The sequence below is a fragment of the Anabrus simplex genome, chromosome 5, assembly GCF_040414725.1.
Source record: "Anabrus simplex isolate iqAnaSimp1 chromosome 5, ASM4041472v1, whole genome shotgun sequence".
NCBI lineage: Eukaryota > Metazoa > Arthropoda > Insecta > Orthoptera > Tettigoniidae > Anabrus > Anabrus simplex.
The window spans coordinates 370217426-370223315 of NC_090269.1; positions in this window are offsets into that span (position 1 = coordinate 370217426).

Consider the following 5890-nt stretch of genomic DNA (forward strand, 5'->3'; position numbering starts at 1 on the left):
TGGCGGCAGTGAGGAAGTGCGTGTGAGAGAGCTCCGTAAACCACCTCGCAAATCAGCAAGTTAAACTACAATTTGTGTGTGATTAGGTACATTCATTCATAACGTCTCTAAAGTGTTAGAACAAGCGATTCGCTAAACGACATCCAAGCTCGCTTCGAGAAGGCAACGTGCGCCGCCAACAGCAGGGCTACGAACCTCAGGGATGTTTCCCTAGACGCACTCGCCCTTGAGTTCCAGTCTTTCAGAGCTGCTGTCACCGAGGAGCTCAAAGGAGGTGAAGTTCGAACTTATTGAAATGCATAACGAGATCTCGAAACAGGACGACCTAATCGACGAAGCAGAGCAGTACCTGCCTATTACCGCACGGGGTGGCAGAAGCTCCGAACGAGGACGTCTATGACAAGGTGTTCGGTGTTGTGAAATCCCTCCTAGGGATAGACTTCGCATTGGACAGTTTAGATCGCTGTCACAGGATTGGGAAACCAAGGAGAAGAAAGCTGAGGTACTGACGTGAGGGAAAAGGCTCATCATTATAAAGTTCACGCGATATCACGAACGTGATCGTATCTCGCGTGCAATGAAATACCCTAAGGGATCGGGTATGCTGATAACAGAATCGCTAACAGCAACGGGAAAGGGCATACTAAACGCCGCGCGTGACCACTACGGTCAGAAATCTGTATGGACTAAGGATGGACGGATCATTGTTCTAAGCTCTGATGGGAAAAAATTACAAGTGACCACACGAGTTGATCTTAACAATGTTATTCAAGCAGCTAGTGGGTGAAAGAGTGTAGTGAAGTAACGACAATGTGGAATAGTTTAAGTTTGCATTATAGTGTATTGTTATTGAGTGTGAATGTGATTAAGTGCATGGAAAGTCGGCGCGATATCAGAGGAGATGTATTCTTTGTTTTCTGCTTTGTGTGCTGTGTTCTGTTGGTAGACGAATCTGTCTCTTATGTCAACGACCCACATTCCTCGCCTCCCCTCTTAACTCAACCCTCGCCCCTCCCATACCCTGAGGCAACGGGATCCATTCTGAGGCGACAGCTGATGAATCACCCGAGAGCTCTCTCCTGTTGCCACCTGAATTCACTATCCATTGTAGCTCACCTGGAAGAACTACAGACTATTTTCGAAAATAATAAGGTGCATTGTATTGGCATATCGGAAAGCTGGTTACGTGGAGATTTGCCGTCTTGCGCTGTAAATCTCGACGGATACTCTTTCTTATGACATGACCGCACTGACAGACGATGTGGTGGAGTAGCCTTTTACTACAGGAATGATTTAAAATGCAAGATCATCTGCACACCAGACCCAAGCCTTTCCCTGCGTCCTGAGTATATGTTTGTTGAACTCGAGTGCAATAAGAAAATATTTATAGGAATTGTATACAAACCACCTAATACTAGACAAATGAAGGACTTCTAAGCAGCTTTAACAGTTTTTATCTCGGTCTACGAAGATGTCATAGTCATGGGCGACTTTGACACTGACTTGTTAAAACAAACCAGTGAATCGGATAAGTTGAGTCATATATTCCATGCTCTGAACATGGAAATCCTACCACATAACGCTACGAACCACGTCTACTACCCTGACCACTCGACTCACACATTAATTAACCTTATAATTGCAAATCAACCCCAGGAAGTCATTAAGTACGGACAGATCCCAGCTCCTGGGATTTCAACTCACGACTTATTGTACTTATGTTACTCTATCCGTGGACCGAATTATAAAGCACGCTGCGTTATTTTAAGAGACATAAAACATATTGAATTAGATGACCTACGCAATGCGCATATAACTTACCGTGGGATGACATACGTAATCTTCATGACATTGACTCAAAAGTTAACAGATTCAACTCTTTGGTGCTGAACTTGTATGACAAACATACTCCGAAGCGGCAGGTAAGATTTACCCGCCCCCCTTCTCCCTGGCTGATGACGAGATAAGATCTGCTATGGCCAGTCGTGACAGTTGGTACAGACAATTCAAACGAACACGTGACAAAGATGACTTTGAACAATACAGGATACTTAGAAACAAAGTCAAACAACTAATTAGAAACAGCAAATGCCACTACATTCAACAGTCGGCGGGAAATAATAATTTGAACCAAACATGGAAGAAGCTACGATCTTTGTGCATAGGCAATGCCGTAGAAGAGCAGATTCCCAGCATATCTCTAGATGCCTTAAATTATTACTTTTCTCAGCCTAAAGTCGGTCCAGTTCCATTACCGGCTAATCCCACAAACTCAGCATGCCGTTCCGAGCGCGACCAGTTCTCTTTCCGCGCCGTTAGCGCAAATGATGTTAAGCGTGTGCTGTACTCTATCACTTCCGATGCGACAGGTAATGACGGTATCTCGATAAAATTAATTAAAAACAACATCGGGGCTGTACTGCCAATACTGACTCACATATTCAACTACTGCTTGACCAATGGAGTATTCCCTAATGTTTGGAAAAACGCACTAATAAGGTCAATCCCGAAAAACGCTATCTTAGATTCTCCATCAGATTACCGCCATGTGTCCATCCTACCACCCCTCGCAAAAGCACTCGAACGTCTGATTCATGTACAAATCACTTAACCTGACCCGGAATTCCCTCCTTGACCCTTTTCAGTCCGGCTTTAAAAAGGGACAAAGTACCGCAACAGCATTACTGCGGGTTACGGACGATATCAGACATGCAATAGACCAACGATATGTGACTGTAGCAACACTACTAGACATAAGCACCGCCTTTGACACAGTTAGCCCTGGGTTACTACTGCTAATTCTCCGTATTCTCAACTTTAATGAGACATCTCTTAATTTTTTTAGCTCCTACCTCACTGACCGTCGGCAGCGAGTATCAGTGGGAACAATGTACTCAGGATGGCATAACAAGTCAATAGGTGTCCCGCAGGGGTCGGTTTTGGGCCCACTATCACTTGTTGTTAGTGTGAACGACATATGGGACGCATTGAAATACTGTATAGCAAGTACCATATCTATGCAAATGATCTTCATATTTATTACCACTCATATCCACAAGACATAGATGTAGCCATTGCCAGAGTAAATTTTGACTTACGAAGACTGAATGACTATGCCGAAAATAACAGCTTGTTAATAAATCCTAACAAAACTCAGACTATTATATTTGGTACCAAAAGAAACCCTAACTTGATAAAAAGTAGACAAGTACCCCCAATTATTTTAAATAATACTGTCGTGCCCTATTGTACATCAGTAAGAAACTTAGGTGTTATAATGACTGAGACACTAAATTGGACTGAACAAGTTACAAATACACGCCGTAAAGTACAGAAATCTCTTTTTCCTCTCAAACGCTACACTTCCATATTTCCAAAACATCTTAAAATACAACTGGTAAAATCCTTAATCTTACCAATTCTAGACTATTGCGACCCTGTACTTACGGACATAACTCAAGACAGTAACAAGATGCTCGAACGGAGTTTAAACACCTGTATTCGATTTATATTTAAGCTGCGATATGTTTTTCACATTTCACCTTATTATAGGGAGTTGTCATGGCTTCGTGTTCAGGAGCGTCTCAGTCTCCACATGTTGTCCCTTCTGCATGGAGTTCTAAACTAAGGTGTACCGAATTATCTCTCTTCAAACTGTAATTACCTCTCCTCCTATTATAACCACGATACACGTATCTGGCTCTTGTTTAACAATATCTCTCAGTCACTCCAGGACCTACAACCGCTCCTTTGCAGTCACTGCCACGAGGCTGTGGAATACCCTCCGTGCTACCTATAGCGATTTGCGTTCTCGTAGGAGATTTAAGATGGATTGCTGAAATCACAAGCTGAATACCTCTAGCTGACTTGTTCGATGTGCGTATTGTGAATGGGTGCGTGAATGAGCTTATTTTCATAAAAATTAGAAATGCATTTGCTAGTTATAGGTTTTTACTGTGTTTCCTTATTACTAGTGTTAGTTTTAGCCGACCCCGCGGTGTAGGGAAAGCGTGCCTGCCTCTTACCCGGAGACCCAGAGTTCGATTCCCGGCCAGGTCAAGGATTTTTACCTGCATCTGAAGGCAGGTTTGAGGTCCACTCAGCCTACGTGATTACAATGAGGAGCTATCTCACGATGAGATAGCGACCCCGATCTAGGAAGCCGAGAATAACGGCCGAGAGGATCCGTCGTGCTGACCATACGACACCTCGTAATTTGCAGGCCTTCGGGCTGAGCAGCGGTCGCTTGGTAGGCCATGGCCCTTCGAGGCTGTTGCGCCATGGTGTTTGGTTTGGTTTTAGTGTTATTTTTAAAATTATTATCATGTTCATTTATGTTGTCATGTTGCATCTTCTATAATTATTTCTTTTATTACCATCTCCATATTTGCTATTAGTAGTCTACTAAATTATTTATTTTAAAAGATTTGTTGTATTTAAAAAATTATATGCTCTGTATGTTAATTATTTTAAATGCTGTGGTTAAGTGTAAGAGAGGGCCTTGAGCCCTAACTTCGCCACGAATAAAGACGACTCACTCACTCACTCACTCACTCACTCACTCACTCACTTACTTACTTACTTACTTACTTACTTACTTACTTACTTACTTACTTACTTACTTACTTACTTACTTACTTACTTACTTACTTTAACTATAGACCATTATGTCTTTAAGGGTCTGGTCTACAAAGCCTGTGTAACTAAGCGCTCTATTTGTAGACAGCGCTTTACCTTCCTGTACTCCCACCACACGTATCGAGAGATAATTAATCTAAGTACTGACTCCCATTTTCCCCCGTCCGAGTCCATCGATCCTATTTGGTACTGAAATCTTTCAGTCTGTAACATTCTGTTATGAGATTGGAATCCGCTTATACTTGTCACAGAATATAATTTTCGCCCCTCCCCCTCCACACACACACACACACTAGATATGTTTTCCTCTTCAAAAACGTCATCGGTTACACTAATCTATTTTCTCCTCATACCAATGGGCATATACATCAACAGCCCATAACAAACAAATCTAATTCAGTTAAAAGAATTTTTTAAAGTTGCTTTTCGTCGCACCGACACGGATATGTCGTAAAGCGATGATAGGATAGGAAAGGCCTAGGAGTGGGAAGGAAGCGGCCGTGGCCTTAATTAAGGTACAGCCCCAACGTTTGCCTGGTGTTAACGTGGGAAACCACGGGAAGTCGTCTTCAGAGCTGCGGACAGTGGGGTTCGAGTCCACTACCGCCCGAATGCAAGCTCACAGCCGCTTGACCCTAACCGCACGCGAACCGTCGCCATAAGACTTATAGACCTATAGCAAAATGTAAAAAATTAAAATAATAATAAACCGCAGTGAAATCGGACCTAGTCCGCCTCTCTGGTGTAGTGGTTAGTGTGATTAGCCGCCATCCTCGGAGGACCGGGTTGAATTCCAGACTCTGCTACGAAATTTGAGAAGTTGTACAATGGCTGGAATGAGGTCCACTCAGCTTTCGGAGGTCAACTGAGTAGTGGGGGATCGATCCCCACCTCAGCCATCTTCGAAGTGGTTTTCCATGGTTTCCTACTTCTTCTCCAGGCAAATGCTGGTGTGGCACCTAACTCAAGGCCACGGCCGCTTCCTTACTTCTTCCCTGCCTGTCCCTTCCAATCTTCCCATCCCCTACAAGGCTGCTGTTCAGCATAGGAGGTGAGGCCGCCAGAGCGAGGTACTGGTCCTCCTATCTAGTTATATCACGCTTCAGGACACTGCTCTTGAGGCGGTAGAGGTTGAATCCCTCGCTGCGTCCCAGGGAAGACCAATCCTGTACGGTAAACGGACTAAGAAAGAGAGAAATCGGACCTAGAACAATTAGAAATCCCACTAAACACCGTACAGGACCAATCCAAA